The 18902-nt window shown below is 37.7% G+C and overlaps 1 protein-coding gene across 4 annotated transcripts in view; it reads left to right on the top strand.

The window, feature by feature from the left end:
• The window catches only part of CDK19 (cyclin dependent kinase 19), a 198569-nt gene that overhangs the window by 40286 nt on the left and 139381 nt on the right, over positions 1 to 18902 (top strand). Inside the window, exon 2 of one of the 4 annotated variants that reach the window (XM_047762725.1) lies at positions 2150 to 2211. The exons of the other annotated variants lie outside the window; for them this stretch is intronic. The gene's annotated coding sequence lies outside the window, so the exon portion shown is untranslated. The remainder of the gene's footprint in view (positions 1 to 2149; positions 2212 to 18902) is intronic. 4 annotated transcript variants of the gene reach the window in all.

Genomic DNA, 18902 nt, shown 5'->3' with positions numbered 1-18902 from the left:
AACATATTTTATACAAAAGTTATTTCAATTTTAATTTTTATAATTGTTTGACTCCTTACATATAGATAAGTGTTTGGTTTATGTGTTTTTGTTTTGTTTTGTTTTTGTTTTTTTTTTGTCTTTTGTCTTTTTTAGGGCCACACCTGCAGCATGTGGAGGTTCCCAGACTAGGGGTCTAATCAGAGCTGTTGCTGCTAGCCTATGCCAGAGCCAGAGCAATGCCAGATCCAAGCTGCGTCTTCGACCTACACCACAGCTCATGGCAACGCCGGATCCTCAACCCACTGAGCGAGGCCAGGCAACCTCATGGTTCTTAGTTGGATTCATTTCCACTGCGCCACCATGGGAACTCTGGTTTATGTGATTTTTAATTCCACAGACTGGCTGATACAGTGACTAAGAGTGTGGCTCTAGAAGTAGACAGGCTGGGTTTGAGGTGCAGATTTGCCACTTCAGGCTGTGTGCGTTTAGGCAAGTTTTCTTTAAGCTCCCTGTGTCTGACTTTCTTCATCTGTAAAGTGAGTTTATTACAGGGCCTATCTCAGAGCTGCGAAAACCAAATGAGTTAGTACCTGTAGAGCTTTAGAATGGTGTCTGGCACATCATACATCCTATAAAAGCTTTTCATGCATTATTGTTTCATTAGGTGGGATCTTGTCTCTTTGGTTTTTAAAAATGCATGTGATATGCAGGTAGTTACTATATCTCAGATTTTTGGCTTAAAATGCCACAAGCACTGCCTTAGAGGAGGATGCAGTTTATAAGGTTGTTGGCAATTAAGAGAAGATCTATCTGAGGCACATAGTGCTGGGCAAATTCCTAAATTAGTAATATGATATAACCATCTCTTGGGGACTCTGACCTGCTGGCTGCCATTTAGCTGTGTCAACTATTCTAGGCTCTTTTGGCCAGCTCAGCCTTTTTGCTTTGCTTCTTTGGGTTTCTTTCCCTACACAGGTCCCCAAATTTCTTGGCTTGGCACTCTACATTTCCTCTATTTCTTAGTTAACAACTTTGATTAAATTGTTAATTTATGTCAAGTACACTGATTTAAATTTTTGCAAAATGTAGCATGCTGTGATTATTAATACCACATTTCACTTGATATTCGGTATACATCTGAGAGATGGTGAAGTCCTCCTTGAACAGATCTGGCTGTATGAGAGATTAATGTCGTAAAGCAATTAAGTGATTTAGTTGGAACTTGAATTCATGCCCCCTGACTTCAGGGCCTGTGTTTCTTTGTTGACATATTGTCATGTTTTGAGACAATGCTTTGTCCCTTCTTTCCTGATTTTTTGATGATATTTTAAAAGAATTTCTTGATATTACAAAAAGATAACATGCCACCCTCTTTTAAACTTAATAACTAGTAAATTTTACATGGTCCCTTTTCTCATATACCAGCTGGATTTTGTAGTCTTTAAGCCCTATCATCAGTAAAGAATGAAATGAAATCTGAGCTCTAAATATTTTACCTGATTAAATTCTTAATTTTTTTATGTGAATGTTGTCAGAAAAGCGATCTATGTTTCATGCTTGTATTTATTTTGTACTGTTGGAACAAGGTAGATTTCCCCCATACTGCCTAGCATATGTAGTATCTGGCTCATTTCAACATTGCTGTCAGACTTGAATTAAATCTTGGCACTAGAATATCTTTATAGTTCTACTTTTCCTTTACCCGTCTGTCTTTGTCCTCTTCCAGATCTGTTTCTAATTGTTTTTTCTCGCATATTCCCAACAGTCTCCAGTCCTAAGAAAGAATGTACCCTGAGCTGTAGAGTCTATTACACTTCATTTTGTGAAGTATATTTTTCTTATGTATTCCTTATATATGTATTGGCTCTCTCACATAATTTTTACAATTTAACTGTTATTAGTATTTCTGGTAGTGTAAATCACCTCTGTTGATGAGACTATAAATTAGTTAAGGCTAACTTGTGTTTTTTCAATATAACTAGCCATGTAATATATAATGAACTCTGAGTATTATCAATATATTGTTGGTTTACTCATCATCAAATCTGAAATCCGATTTCCTTGGCAGATAAAGACTTGTGATAGGCATTTGGCATTTTATGTTTTGGGCAGTGTAACTTTAAATCTACATAAACTTCTCTGCCTTTTGCCTCTGCTGTGTTCATAGATTCCAGGAGGGCTTCGTGTATGGACCTCAGGCGTTGGAGGTAGCAGACTTTTCAGCAGAAGGTAAAGCAGAGTGTTGCCTTCTGGTGTCATTGTGTGTGTGTGCTGGGGTGGGTATGTGACAGGTGAGAGCTTTTCACAAATGTCATCACAAAATAATTTATAATGATGCATTCCACAAGATGTAAAACCAAGCTAATACTTGAATAATTTTACTCAGCATTACTAAACCCCATTAAAAAATAGAAAACTCTAAGTATAACTGAAGACTAAATTTCATTCTCTCTGCTGTTAACTAAAGAGTAAGGGTGAAAGGAAAAGAGCATTAGTGTGATGTATAGTATGTACTATCTAACTTTCTCAGACCTAGTTTCACTATGATTTCTTCCTGGGAAGTTGGCCAAGTCATTATTCACACGTTGTATTCTTCCTTGCTGCTCCTTCTACTGAAAGATTGCTTCACAGTAAAGAGGCAGCCTAGTCCATGACTCATGACTGGAGGATAGACATTCTTGCTCTGGGTCCCATGTGCCAAAAATGTTAGTTTCCAATATGCTAATTACTTCTCTCTTCAGAACCTGTTAATATGCTGTTCTCTCAAGTTAGCTCTTGTTTCAGGAGAGAAACAAACACATCCCACACGTTTGTAAAATATGTTTTTATAGAGACCTTCTTAATGAGTTATTTTTAAGAAAATAATATGATATACTTTTCCTGGGTAGTGCTTCTTTGATTAAAAAAAATACATTGCCATTTATTTGTTAGATGTTATAGATATTACTTTCTATGAATTTTCGAAGCCATTTATGAGCTTTATTCAGATGATACTTGAGGATTTTTTTTTTTTTAAAGACCTATACCAGCTAATAATGTTGTATTCTTAGACATAAAGTTAATAACATGGGTAGTTTTTCAATAGATTCTGAATGGGAATTAGGGGAATGGTTTTTTAATATCTTCTGGAAATTATATTTTTATTGATATCAAGTAAGTGGCTGCACATTATACTGTATATTAAGGATGTAATGTTCTATAAAGTTAGGGTAGTATATATTTATTTCTACTCTGTGCCCTACGCAGGATGACCCCATTTTATAATCAATTACGTTTCACTATTTCTTTCACTTTCTTCCTATTCAGAAGAGCTGCTTTTCTTAACTAGGAGAGTTTCAGGGCTGTTTATTGAGGTTAGCTTCAATTTTACCTTTATTTATTTATTTATTTTTGGCTGCCTCTGTGGCCTGCAGAAGTTCCCAGTCCAGGGACTGAACCAGCCCCACAGCTGTAACCAGAGCCACAGCAGTGACAACACTGGATCCTTAACCTGCTGAGCGTTGAGGGAATGCTGCAGTTTTACCTCTTAATCTCTTTCTTCTTTCTTTTGCTCTTTTCACTGGCTATTTGGAGGATATTTTTCTATTTACCAAGGATAGATTGGAAGTAATTTCTTTTCCTTTTTTTTTTTTTTTTTAATGGCCACATCTGTGGCATGTGGAAGCTCCTGGGCCAGGGTTTGAATCAGAGCTGCAGCTGTGGCAACACTGTATCCTTTAACCCATTGTGCTGGGCCAGGGATAAAACCTGTGCCTCTGCAGCCACCTGAGCTGCTATAGTCAGATTCTTAACCCACTGTGCCACAGCAGGAACTCCTGGAAGTAATTTCTTGAAGGCCTTCTCATACTTACTTTTTAGGTTAGTTGGCAATTTTAACCACTGTTGAATTATGCAACCTTATATTTGTTTAGCTAATCTGTCTGTGGTGTATTTTATTACCAATTTGAGAATCTCAACAGATTTTCACTAGCATAAAAGATGTAAAGTACTGCTCATATGAGGGCAAAGGAAGACTCTCTTCTCCAGGTCTTCATTCCCCTGACTTCTCTAAAAAGATGTGATAAAATGGGTGGTTATAAACGTAGTTTTTAAAAAATGATTGACTTTATTTTTTAGGTTTACGTTCCAGGTCTTGGGATGGGCCCCCAAGTTGTGGTCCTTGGCTTCGCCCAGGAAAGAATTCAAGAGTGAGCTGTAGTAAAGTGAAAGTTTATTTAGAGAGATACACATTCCATCCATAGGCTGAATGCAGACCTCAGAAACCCGGAGCACCCTCGGTTTGTGTGGTGGTTAGTTTTTATGGGCTGGGTAATTTCATACACTAAACAGGTGGGAGGAGTATTCTAACTCTCTTGGAAAAAGGGTGGGGGTCTCCAAGAATTGCATCATGGCCCACTTTTTGGCCTTTTGTAGTCAGCCTTGGAACTATCTTAGCACCTGTGGGCTTGTCATTTACCATGCTAATGTATTACAATGAGTGTCCAATGAGGCTTTAAGGTCTACTGAAAGTTGAGTCTTCTTCCATCTTGGGCCTACTTGATTCCAAGCAGTATTTTTCTTGCCCCAATGGATGTGTCATTGTTTCAATAATTGTGCCCTGCTTCCCCCCTCCCCCCACCCCCCCCACCCCACCCCAATCTTATCTGTGCTCCATCCCTTTATCTCTGGCTCCCTTCCTTTGAGCCTCTGGCAAACACTAATCTTTTTTTATCTATATGGTTTTCTCTTTCCAGAATGTCCTAGCTGTAATCATATAAGATGTAGCATTTTCAGTTTAGCTTCTTATACTTAGTAATAAACATTTCAGCTTCTAACATGCCTTTTCATGGCTTGATAGTACATTTCTTTTTAGTGCTGAGTAACATTGCATTGTCTGGATATACCACAGTTAATCTATCCTTTCACCTACTGAAAGACATCTTGGTTGTTTCCAAGTTTTGGCAATTATGAATAAAGTTTCTATAAACATTCATGTGCAGATTTTTGTGTGTACATTAATTTTCAATTCATTTTGGTAAATATGAAGGAGTGCAGTTGCTGGATCATATGATAAGAGTATGTTTAGTTTTATAAGAAACTGCCAAATTGTCTTCCAATGTGATTATATTATTTTTGCATTCCCAGAAGCCATGAATGAGCTTTCCTTTTGTTCCAAATCCTTGTCAGCATTAGTGTTGTCAACATTCTGGCTTTTAGCCTTTCCGGTAGGTGTGTAGCGGTAGCTCATTGTTATTATAATTTGCAACTCTCTGATGTCACGTAATGTTCAGCATCTTTTCATATATTTGTCATCTGAATATCTTCTTTGTTGAGATCTCTATACAGATTTTTTGGCCCATTTTAACTTTTTATTATTTTTTATTTTCATATATAATGCAAGTTTCTTTTCTTTTCTTTTTGGCTGCACCCGTGGTATGCAGAAGTTTCTTGGCCAGGGATCAAACCCGCACCATAGCAGTGACCTGAGCTGCTGTAGTGACAAAGCTGGATCCTTAACCTACTGCATCACAAGGGAACTCCATGCCCATTTTAAAATTGGCTCATTTGTTCTCTTGTTGAGTTTGTAACAATGTTAAATTGTTTATTTTGGATAACAGTCCTTTAACAGATACATGTTTTGCAAATATTTTCTCCCAATCTGCAGCTTATCTTTTTAGTCTCTTAAAAGTGTCTTTTGCAGAGCCAAAGTCATCTAATTTACCTGTTTTTTAAAAAATGGATTGTACTTTAATATTGTATCTAGAATTCATCTTGAACCCAATGTCATCTAGATCTTCTCCCATGCTATCTTCTAGGAGTTTCATAGTTTTGCATTTTACATTTAGTTCTGTGTTCCATTTTGAATTAATTTTTGTAAAGGGTGTAAGGTCCATGTCTAGATTAAGTTTTTTACACGTGGATGTCCAATTTGTTCTAGCATCATATGTTGAAAGCCTTTTTCTCTAGTTCTTTGCTTCTTTGTCAAAGATCTTTTAACTGTGTTTATGTGGGTTTATTTCTGGGCTCTCTGTTCTGTTTCATTGATATATTTGCCTATTCTTTAACCAATACTACCCTGTCTTGATCGCTGTAGCTTTACGATATCTTGAAGTAGAGTAATGTCAATCTTCTGCCTTTTTCTTCCCCTTCAATATTATATTGGCTATTCTAGGTCTTTTGCTTTTCCATGTCAACTAGAGAGTCACTTTGTCAATGTCCACAAAATAACTGGTTGGGATTTTTGACCAGGATTATATTGACTCTATAGATCAAATTGAGAAGAATTGACATCTTGACAATATTAAGTCATTTTAGCCATATACATGGAATATCTCTCCCTTTATTTAGATTATATTTTGGATTTTTTTTTTGTCTTTTTGGCATTTCTTGGGCCACTCCTGCAGCATATGGAGGTTCCCAGGCTAGGGGTCTAATTGGAGCTGTAGCCGCCAGCCTACACCACAGCCACAGCAAAGCGAGATCCGAGCCAGGTCTGCGACCTACACCACAGCTCACGGCAACGCCAGATCCTTAACCCACTGAGCAAGGGCAGAGACCGAACCCGCAACCTCATGGTTCCTAGTCGGATTCGTTAACCACTGCGCCACGATGGGAACTCCATATTTTGGATTTCTTTCATCAGTTTATAGTTTTCCTTGTATAGGTCATGGACATGTTTTGTTAGATTTATGTCTTAAGTAATTCATTTTTTTTGGGTGCTATTGTAAATGTTATTTTATTTTTAATTTCCAATTCCAACTTTTTATTGCTGGCATATAAGAAAGCCTTTTTTATGCTATTTTTTATACTAACCTTGTATTCTGCAACCTTGCTATGATTGTTTATTTGTTCCAGTTGTTTTCTTGTTGATTCTTTGGGAATTTCTCCAAGGACAGTTATGCAAGTACAATTTTATTTCTTCTCAATCTATGTACTTTTTATTTCCTTTCCACATTTTATTGTATTGGTGAGAACTTGCAGTACGATTTTGAATAGGAGTGGTAAGAACACGTATTCTTGCCTTGTTTCTGATCTTAACCGGAAAACCATCTAGTTTCTCTTCATGACCTATGATAATCTCAATAGATTATCCTAATCAGTAGTATAAAAGATGAAAGGTACTGCTCATATCAGGTTGTAGGAGGACTCCTTCCCCCTCCTCACAGTTCCTTCCCCTTCCCTAAACTTCTTTGAGAAAGATAGGATTAAACCGATGGTTATAAAAATATTTTAAATGATGGGATTCAGGCAGTTTTTCATTTAATACCTTATACCGAGTAACTGTGCACATGATTTAGTTCCTCTACTCACTTGTGTTCTTGTGTAGGGCAAAGACTATATCTCATTTTAATATTGCAACCTTTGTAGCATCCGGAATGCAGTGCAATAGCATAACTATTCATTGAATGGAAAACTTAATTCTAGACTCTTAATGTACACCTCCATCCTGGGAGTTCCTGCTATAGTTCAGGGGGTTAAGAACCCGACTAGTATCCATGAGGATGTGGATTCAATCCCTGGCCTCGTTCAATGGGTTAGGCATCTGGCGTTGCCACAAGCTGAAAAATAAAAACATAAAAATAAAACTCCATCTTATTAGAAAAGGCAGGTAATCAGTAACATAAGTCTTCTCTGATCAGTTATTCAGTCAGTAAAATATATGATTATTGGTTGCAAGGTATTGTGATAGCTACAGATATATGCATAATAATGATATCTCTTCTCAGGAAACTTAGCCATTTAGGAAATGTTAATTTCAAATCTCACATTCCATTTTTGCTGAGACGTATTTGCCAATATCTCATTTTCTTAATATTCTAATTGGAATGTCTACTCATGGACCTCTTTCATATTCTTTTAAGAAAATTTTATAATTTTGATGTAGGAACTGACACTTATTGAGCCTTTAGTGGGCAGTGGACACTGTGCTAGGCATTTTATATATGTCATCTCATTTATCTTGAAAATTATGCAACGTTAGTGTTATTATTCCCAATTAACAGGTGCAAAAACTAGTAACATGAGGGGATAAGCAACTTATTAGCTGTAATGATTTAGTGTAATAGGTGTCTAATTCCCTACCCTAAGCTCTTTAAATCACACACTATGGAAAAGTTGCCTTACAAAGTTGTAAATGATGAATGTCATTCGTGTAGTGTAGAGATGTGCTTGGCAAATGCAGAGAAGGGAGCTTTGACCTCAAGGCTAGAGTGTTCACAAACTTCAGGAAAGCTTGAGCTTGTCTGATGGATAGAAGAATCAGGGAAAGAGAGATCAGGAAGATCAGTCACTGTGGAAAGGACCGAGAACTAAAAACAGCAAGTATCTTGTGATTTGAAAGTATAATATAAAAATTTCTGCTATGGTAGTAAAATGTGATAGAACAAATTTTGTCTGTTATTTTAAACAAGAATGCCTCCATTTTTCTCTTAAAGTAATTTCGATTGGATTTGCTTACGAGGTGTTGAGAATGAAAGAGTAGATCACAGAGCCATTGCATAAGTCCCACATCATCAGTTGCCAAGGACCTCTTTGTCTGCTGCGTTAGAGCTGTCGGTGCAGTAAGTGCAGAGGGAGCCAAGGCCTAGGGGAAGATGGAGGATCAAAGGTATCCTAAAGAAAGGAGTTTTCTAAAAGTGAAGTGTATTTTATTTGTCCCTTCCTCATATCTCAGTTGATTAAGTACTCCACAAATAGTCATTAAAATGCTGAAAATTGTGGAGTTGCTTTCAGTGAAGTTGGTGCTTAGTTGGGAAGACCAGAGTAAAGTAAAATAATTAGAAGCCACTAAGCAGTGCTAAGCACCATATAATGTAGTATACACTATTACTACTGTGGGATCGTTTTCCTTAAGTGATGTTCTTCAAGCTTCTGTCCTCTGTGCTACTTGCGTGATTTTAATTTCTACATATTTTCACGTCTCTGTCTCTAGCCCACATCTTCCTTCTAAGGTACCCACATGTCTTTTGGACAACTCTGTTTAGACATCGCCACGGTCCTCTTCACTTCAACTTAACTAAAACGTCCCCAGTCTGTTCTTTTTAACTCTGTAAATGGCACTGCTATTACCCAGTTATCCAAGCCAGAAAATGAGAATCATTCTTGCTTTACTTTTTCTTGTTTCTTAACCACATGTTCTGTTGATACTGTTTCCTAATTATCTTTCAAATTCATCTACTTCTTTTTAGTTCCTCTGTGGCCCACCCAATTTAGACAGCAGTTATTCTCTCTCTCTCTCTTTTTTTTTTTTTGGTCTTTTTATGGGCACTCCTGAGGCATATGAAGGTTTCCAGGCTAGGGGTTAAATCGGAGCTGTAGCTGCTGGCCTACACCACAGCAACAGCAGCACAGGATCCAAGCCGAATCTGTGACCTACACCACAGCTCACAGTAATGCTGGGTCCTTAACCCACTGAACGAGGCCAGGAATCAAACCTGCATCCTCATGGATGCTAGTCAGATGTGCTTCTGCAGAGCCATGACAGGAACTCCTCATTCAGCTTTAAATTGCTTTCCCCTATTCTTTTTTTTTTTTTTTTTTGGTCTTTTGTTGTTGTTGCTATTTCTTGGGCTGCTCCCGCGGCATATGGAGGTTCCCAGGCTAGGGGTTGAATCGGAGCTGTAGCCTCCGGCCTACGCCAGAGCCACAGCAACGCGCGATCCGATCCGCGTCTGCAACCTACACCACAGCTCACGGCTATGCCGGATCGTTAACCCACTGAGCAAGGGCAGGGACCGAACCCGAAACCTCATGGTTCCTAGTCGGATTCGTTAACCACTGCGCCACGATGGGAACTCCATTTTTTTTTTTTTTTGCTTTCCCCTGTTCTAAACCAACTTTACTAAACTTCAGGTACCTCATTTTCTTTTGCTTCTGAGCCCTGACACATGCTATTCCCTTTTTCCAGAAGGGGAATAAGAAAAAACGAAGCTGTAGTGACCAAAAGCACAGACTCTGGGGCTTCCTAGATCCAGGTGAATCTTGGCTCTGCCCTTTAGCTAGCTGTGTGGTCTAGCGTGATCTAACCTCTCTGCTTTCAGTGTCCTCATCTGTGCAAGGGGGAGAGTAATAGTGTTTGCTTCCTAGCATGTTGTGAGGATTAAAAGAGATAATATAATTGAGGCTTTTACAACGATGCCTACCTTAAACTAGGTACTATATAAATGCAACTTATTTTTTTGGCTTTTAAATTTTAATTTATTGTTTCATTTCTATTATTTAAATGTAGCTGTTACTGTAACTATTTTTTTTTTTAAGGGTTGCATATGGAAGTTCCCAGGCTAGGGGTTGAAATGGAGCTGCAGCTGCCAGCCTATGCCACAGCCACAGCAATATGAGATCTGGACCTACACCACGGCTCATAGCAACACCGGATCCTTAACCCACTGAGCAAGGACAGGGATTGAACCCACATCCTCATGGGTACTAGTTGGGTTCTTAACCTGCAGATCCAGGATGGAAACTCCATATAACTCTTATTATAAATGTGTTTGGTACTGGGTAGCATAAATTCTTATGTTTTAAAAATGATTTAATTATAAAAGAAAAATGCTCTTTTTTTTCCCTGATAAATTATGAGATGATTAGTTCATTACTGTTGGTATCTTTGTGCTTGGATGGGCAACAGCTTTATTTTCCGAACTTCTTATTTTTCAGCTTTTTAGTGATGAGAGTTTGATCTTAGGTGGACCTTTCCATGAAATGGGTCATCCGACAATATTAGGTTTACTTGAATTTTTTTTTTTTTTCTTTCTGCCATTTCTTGGGCCGCTCCTGTGGCATATGGAGGTTCCCAGGCTAGGGGTCAAATCGGAGCTGCAGCCACCGGCCTACTCCAGAGCCACAGCAACGTAGGATCCGAGCCGCATCTGCAACCTACACCACAGCTCACGGCAACGCCGGATCATTAACCCACTGAACAAGGGCAGGGACCGAACCCGCAACCTCATGGTTCCTAGTCGGATTCGTTAACCACTGTGCCACGACGGGAACTCCTCTGTCTACTTCTTACACCAAAATCAACCCCCTCCTATCATTCTTTATCTGACGTACTTTGCACATTCATCTGTTACGATGCTTATCAGATTGTGTCCTTTCTTGTGTGTCTCTCAGTGTAAAGCTTCACAAGGGAAAAAAAGGATCATTCTGATCTTCCTACTGTTCCTAGAGCACATAGCACAGGCTTAGCAAAATATTTCTGAAAGGAATGTCTGGCATTGCTTGTTATAGTACCTTGTGTAGCACATTAAGTTTGACTTGAGATCATGAATTCTCAAAGGAAGATCATATTTTATGTGAAAAAAATGGTTTACACTAAATATTTGCTAATGATTACTTTCTGTGTAATACAGTCCTTACTCATTTATACTTTAAACTTAACAGTTTTGATACCTGAAGTCTTGAAGTATTACTACAGAAATATTTGTTTGTTTTTGCCCCAGCAAGTGGTGGTTTGATATAGCTTCTGGTTCCCAGACCAGAATCCAGACCAGGGAATTTATTCTCCCAGACCAGGGAATGAACCCAGGCCATAGTGGGGAAAGTGTTGAGTCCTAACCACTGGACTACCAGGGAGTTCCTTAGATATGCTTGTTTGTTTGTTTGTTTTGCTTTTTAGGGCTGCACCTGCAGCACATGGAGGTTGCCAGGCTAGGGGTCTAATCGGAGCCACAGCTGCTGGACTACACCAACAGCCACAACATGGCCAGATTCGAGCTTTGCCTGCGACCCACACCACAGCTCATAGCAATGCCAGATCCCTAACCCACTGAGCGAGGCCAGGGATCAAACCTTCAACCTCATGGTTCCTAGTTGGACTCATTTCCGCTGTGCCACGACGGGAACTCCCAGATATGTTTGTTTTAAATAAAATTACTTCTGAGCAATAAGACTTTGCCATAATAAGAGTTTCTGGGATTTATTATTAGAGTTTTTAAAATAGTAAATGTTTATCTGAATTAGAATTCTTTCTTTCTTTTTTTTAAAGCTGCACCTGCTGCATGTGGAAATTCCTAGGCCAGAGATCGAACCTGTGCCACAGCAGTGACCTGAGCTGCTGCAGGGACAATGCTGGATCCTTAACCTACTATGGCACAAGAGAACCCTTGAATTAGAATTCTGAATGAAGGAAATATCATAAAATGAGGATTTTTTAAAAGAGAAAGATGTATTAATCAGTTTTTAAGAAACTAAATAAAAGCAGTCTTTTTATTTTTTTATTCTTTATTTCTTATTTTTTCTTTCTTTCTTTCTTTTTTTTTTTTTTTTTTTTACAGTTGTACCTGCAACCTGCAGCATATGGAAGTTCCCAGACCAGGGGTTGAATTGGAGCTTCAGCTCTGGACTACACCACAGCCATGGCAACACTGGATCCAAGCCACTCTGCAACCTCTGCCACAGCATGTAGCAATGCTGCATCCTTAACCAACTGAACTAGGCCAGAGATCAAGCCTGCATCCTCACAGAAACAAGGTCAGGTCCTTAACCTGTTGAGCCACAGCAGGAACTCCTAAAAGCAGTCTTTTTAAAGAATGAAGGCAAAAGATAACTGTCAGATCTCCAGATCACAGGGGAATAAGGGGGACTATTATTGTACTTTGGTGATATATAGAGAATGAGTAGATGGAATATTTGATAGATGAAAGAATAGGGAGGCTACTAGTATTATTTGACATAATTTGTTACTAAGGAGAATTCAAAATAATAACAGTATCCTTGTTATAAGATTTTTTGATATTTCAGAATTATTTTTAAGGGACTGTTATAATTTGAACCAAAAATCGTGATAATTAAGAATGCTGTGGTGTTGAACTCTTATAGCAAATGAAATCATATGATGTCTGGGTTTTGTTTCAGAATAATCAAGGAAAGACAAGGCAGTGGAAATAAGGCTGGCCACATGCTGATAATTTTTGAAATTATGTTAGAGTTATATAGAGTATCAGTCATTTTGTTTTTTTGTTCATTTTTATAAAATTTCATGATACGTTAAAAATCTTATGGTATTATATAATAAAGGAAAGAGTTCCTAAATAAGGAAATCATTACTCTTAGGCTGAGTGAATACTGAATTCATGATATTGAATAATTCAGAATTACACTAAATTATATTTTTTGTTTTGTTTTTCCAAATTTTTATTCCGTATTGTTTTATTCTTATTTTTCTATGTGATATGGAAGTCTCTTAATTAGCTAAACCAATTCATCACAAATTAAAGGAAAGTGATAGGACACTGATTTATGGTAACACTCCTTTATCTTTTTTTCCTTTTGTCTTTTCAGGGCCACACCAGTGGCATATGGAGGTTCCCAGGCTAGGGGTCTAATCGGAGCTGTAGCTGCCGGCCCACGCCACAGCCACAGCAATGCCAGATCCTTAACACACTGAGTGGGGGCAGGGATCAAACCCGCAACCTCGTGGTTCCTAGTCGGATTCATTTCCACTGTGCCACGATGGGAGCTCCAATGGTAACATTCTTCTTGAAGAAAACAGTTGTTGACAAACCCACACCTAACATACTCAGTGGTGAAAAGCTGAAAGTATTCTCTCAAAGATCACTTTTATTCAACAAAGTTTTAGGAGTCCAGCCACAGCAATCATAGAAGAAAAAGAAATAAAAGAAAGCAAAATTGGAAAAGAAGAAGTAAAATTGTTACTCTTGGCAAATGACATGGTACTATATGTAGAAAATATTAAAGATGCTACCAGAAAACTTCTAGAGCTCATCGGTGAATTTGGTAAAGTTGCAGAATACAAAAATAATGTATAGAAATCTGTTGTCTGTCTATATACTAACAATAAAGAAAAGAGAGAATTAAGGAAACAACCCCATTTACCATCACATCAAAAAAATAAAATACCAGGAATAAACCTACCTAAGGAGCCAAAAGACCTACACTCTGAATACTATTAGATACAGATGAAAGATATTGAAGATGACCACAAACACATGGAAATATACACTGTGTTTCTGGTTTCAAAGGATCAACATTGTTAAAATGACCATATTACCCAAGGCAAACTACAGAGTCAGTGCAATCCCTATCATATTACTAATGACATTTTTCACAAAACTGGAACAAAAATTTTATTTGTATGGAAAAACAAAAGACCCCCAAAATAGCCAAAACAATCTTGAGAAAGAAGAACAGAGATGGAGGAATCAGGCTTTCTGACTTCAGATGTACTACAAAGCTACAGTCATCAAAACAGTATGGTATTGGTACAAAAACAGACATAGATCAATGGTACAAGATAAAAATCTCAGAAATATACCATGCAGTTAATCAATGACAAAGTTGGCAAGAATATACAATGGAGAAGACAAGTCTCTGCAATAGTGGTGCTGAGAAAACTGGACAGCTTCATGTAATAGAATGAAATTAGAATATTCTTTAATACCAGAGTTCCTCTTGTTGCTCAGCAGTTAAGGACCCAATATGTCTCTGTGAGGATGAGTTTGATCCCTGGACTCGCTCAGTGGGTTAAGGATCTGACATTGCCAAAGACTGTGGTGTAGGTCACAGATGTGGCTTGGATCTGGTGTTGCCATGGTTGTGGTATAGGCTGGAGCTGCAGCTCTGATGTGACCCCTAGCCTGGGAACTTCCTTATGCCACAGGTGTGGCTGTAAAAATATACCATATACAAAAATAAACTAAAAGTGGATTAAAAACCTCAATGTAAGACTAAACACTACAAAACTCCTAGAGGAAAACAAAGGCAGAATGTTCTGACATAAATTGCAGCAATATCTTTTTTAGATTTGTCTCCTAGAGTAAAAAGATAAAAATAAACAAATGGGACCTAATTAAACATAAAAGCTTTTGCACAGCAAAGGAAACCATAAATAAAACAAAAAGACAACCTATAAAATGGGAGAAAATATTTGCAAATGATGAGACTGACAAGGGATTAATTTCTAAAATATATAGCCAGCTTACAGAACTCAATATCAGAAAAATATCCCAATCAAAAAATGGGCAGAAGACCTAAATATTTCTCCAAAGAAGACATACAGATGGCCAACAGGCACATGAAAAGATGCTCAGCATCCCTAATTATTAGAAAAATGCAAATCAAAACTACAATGAGTTATTACCTCACACCAGTCAGAATGTCCATCATCAAAGTCTCCAAATAACAAATGCTGGAGAGGGTGTGGAGACAAAACCCCTCTTAAACTTTTGGTGGGAATGTAAATTGGTATTTTTCACTGTGGAAAAGTAGTATAGAAGATCCTTAAAAAATAGAACTACCATATGATCCAGCAGTCCTATACCTGGGCATATATTTGGAAAAGATGAAAACTCTGGAGTTCCTGTTGTGGCTCATCGGTAGTGAACCCGACTAGTATCTGTGAAGAAGCGGGTTCAATCCCTGGCCCTGCTCAGTGGGTTGAGGATCTGGTGTTGCTGGGACTGTGGTGTAGGTCAAAGATGCATCTTGGATCTGGCATTGCTGTAGCTGTGACATAGGCCAGCGCTGCAGCTCCAGTTCAACCCCTAGCCTGGGAACTTCCATATGCTGTGGGTATGGCCCTGAAAAAAAATGAAAACTCTACTTTGAAAAGCATCCCAAAGTTTATTGCAGCACTATTTATGATAGCCAAGGCATGGAAGTAACGTAAATGTCCCTTGACAGATGAATGGTTTAAGAAGATGTGGTACATATACACAATGGAATACTACTCAGTCATCAAAAAAACCCAAGATAATGGCATTTGCAGCAACATAGATGGAGATAGAGACTCTCATACTAAGTGAAGTAAGTCAGAAGGAGAAAGACAAATACTTTATGATGTCACATATCTGGAATCTAATATACAGCACAAAATGAGCCTATCTACAGAAAGGAAACAAACTCATGGACATGGAGAACAGACTTGTGGTTGCCAAGGGAGAGGGAGAGGGAGTGGGATGGACTGGGATTTTGGGGTTAGTAGATGCAAACTATTGCATTTGGAGTGGATAAGCAATGAGATCCTGGCACATAGTGCAGGAAACTATATCCAGTCACTTTTGATGGAACATGATGGAGGATAATGTAGTAAAAAAAAAGTATATTTATGTATAACCTGGTCACATTTATGTATAGCAAAAATTGACAGAACATTGTAAATCAACTATAATTAAAAATGTAAAAAAGATGTATATATACACAATGGAATACTACTCAGCCATATGAAAGAATGAAATAATGCCATTTGCAGCAACATGGATGGACCTAGGGATTGTCATTGTACTAAGTGAATTAAGGTAGACAGAGAAAGACAAATACTGTGTGGTATTACTTATATGTGGTATCTAAAAAAAAAGATGCAAAGGAACTTATTTACAGAACAGAAACAGTTACAAACATAGAAAACAAACTTACGGTTACCAAAGGGGAAAGGGAGGGGAGGGAAAACTTTGGAATTTAGGATTAACAGATACAAACTACTATATATAAAATAAACAACAAGGACACACTATGTAACACAGGGAACTATATTCAGTATCTGGTAATCTATAATGGAAAAGAATCTGAAAAAGAACATATATACACATATAGGTATATATAATTGAATCACTTTTCTGTACACCTGAAATACTGTAAATCAACTATACTTCAATTAAAAAAATGCAAAATAAAAAAAGGAAAGCAATTGTTGGCAAGACTCAGGTGTCACACTCTTTGAATAATGTTTTCTTGGTAATACCTCATTATAAAAACAATGATCGTATGGTACCATCTTGAGTACTGTATTTCTGATGATTTCATAACTTTGAGTTCTAAAGGTTTGGAAAGGAAAACTTGAGGAACAAATTCTTAGAATTGTTTGTCTTCCTAAGGGATATGAGAGAAGTGTTTAGAAATTGTTCTTTCTTCTTCTCTTCCTTCTTTCTTTTTCTCCCTCTTTCCTTTCCATGTTACCTCAGCTTCTTTTCTGGGTACCAAAAAATTTATCTATGCTCTAGTTCTTCCAATCCAGTATCACATCTGTAAGCTCGAGTCCTTTAAATCTGAAACTCCTATGGCAGGCCCTCAGTAAACATTTTTTTTTTTTTTGAAGTATAATTGACATACAACATTATATTATTTCAAAGTAGAACATCATGATTCAATATTTGTATGTATTATAAAATGATCATTGCAATAATTCTGGTAACATCTTTACAGCATGTTCTTGAACTTCTCAGATATTTTCATATTTGATCAATTTCTATCTAAAGGAATCATTTACAGGCTAAAGAACCTTCTGAGCTGTCACTTGAATTTTGTTTGCAATTTTATCACCCTCCTTATCAACCAAGCTCAGAACCTCAGAATTATCTTTGATCCAGCCTTTTAAATTTTCATCTGGCCCTGCCAATTCCTCTTTTAAAATAACAATCACCAAGTATTCCTTTTTTTCTCCAGTCTTTTAGCATTTTGTTATGGAGAATGGAAGACTTCATCTCATCTCTGCTTCTGGCTGCTGACCTAGCTTCTTCATCTTCGTGAGGAGGTTATAACAGGGCTGTTGTAAGCTCCTTTTGGAGCTGACATTCTATTATATCTTTCCTTCGGACATTTACATTGCAGTAACTCCATAATTGTTTTTCACACCTATAACCTTAGTCCTTCTTAGTAAGATCTTTATACATAACTTTCATTGCCTTTAGGATAAAATCTTATATATTTCCTGGTCTCCATTTATTCATGTTATCATTCTTCTGGTTAATCGTCATCATTGGCACAATTAGACAAAGTACAAGCTTCACGCATCTTCCTTTACCTGCAGAATCAAATTGGTTACTAAATTCTATCAGTTCTGACTCAGGAATGTCTTTTGAGTCCATATTTGGTCTCTTCTGCTTATTCTAGTATGTGTGCTACCGAAATGAGCACTCCTCTGCCTATTCTAATCTAGGCCTTATCTCTTCCCTTCTTGGAATGTTTGAGCAACCTACAGATGTTTGCTCTGCTGTTGGTTTGTAGTTACCCCATTTAGCTTTCTGAGCAAAGATCTGTTATGTACCTTCTCTGTTCTCAAACCCTTTTCTTCCACACTGTTTACATATGATGTAAAAGTTTCTTTGCAGAACTCACTTATTTCCTTCCCTTTACTTTTCTAACCTCATCTCTTTCCCCTTGTCATCATGCCCCCAGCTTCTAGCCATCCTGAATACCAGTGGTCTCGTGCATATATGTCTGCTATTTTTCCCATGCCCTATTTTTGCCTGGAGTTCTCTGACCTCCTCATCCCTTCTCCACCTGAGGAATTCCTCCCTTAAAAGCATCACTATGTAGTTATCATCCTTAAAGCTCTGAGAAGAGATACTAGACTCATTCTATGCCTTTTATGCATACCTCTTGAGTACAGAAGGAGTCATCAGTTATCTGTTTATATTTCCCACTCACTCAAAGTCCCTTTCCTGGTGGATTGTGAACTCCATGGTGTCTAGTGTAGCTAGCCTCTAAGTTTATTCATCCTCGGTTTGGTACAGTGTTGAGATATATGATATTGACTCTGTGGTTGTTTGTTGCTTGATGTAAAATAAGATAGTAAGGCCCTTCTGTTTTCCTTAGAAACAAAAAGGATTTTAACCCTCTTAGTCTGATGACTAAAATTTTCCTCTTGGCTGCACTTGAGCTTGAATTCCCTCATCTTTTCTTAAAAGATTCTTCTAAATTTTTTGTCTGTCCTAGGTCCTTGGGACCAAAGATGGCCCATGACTGATCTGGACACCTGGTAGTATTATTGATAGGAGCCAAAAAGCCTTGGATCTGTTTAATTATGATGATAACAAGTAGGGTTTTGGCTAAACCTACGCTTGTGCTTACCGGCTGCTGAATGGTGTTTCACCTTGCTAAGGTGACTTGAGGTTGGTCACCAAGTCTGAACATTTTTGAAAGGTATAGACTAATTTTTTTCATTAAACCAGTTCCTAATAGTTTATTCAAGAAATGTTCCTACT

Source organism: Phacochoerus africanus, chromosome 2 (assembly GCF_016906955.1).
Source record: "Phacochoerus africanus isolate WHEZ1 chromosome 2, ROS_Pafr_v1, whole genome shotgun sequence".
Taxonomy (NCBI): Eukaryota; Metazoa; Chordata; class Mammalia; order Artiodactyla; family Suidae; genus Phacochoerus; species Phacochoerus africanus.
The sequence above is the reverse complement of the archived record's forward strand: the minus strand, read 5'-3'. Positions and strand labels throughout refer to the sequence as shown.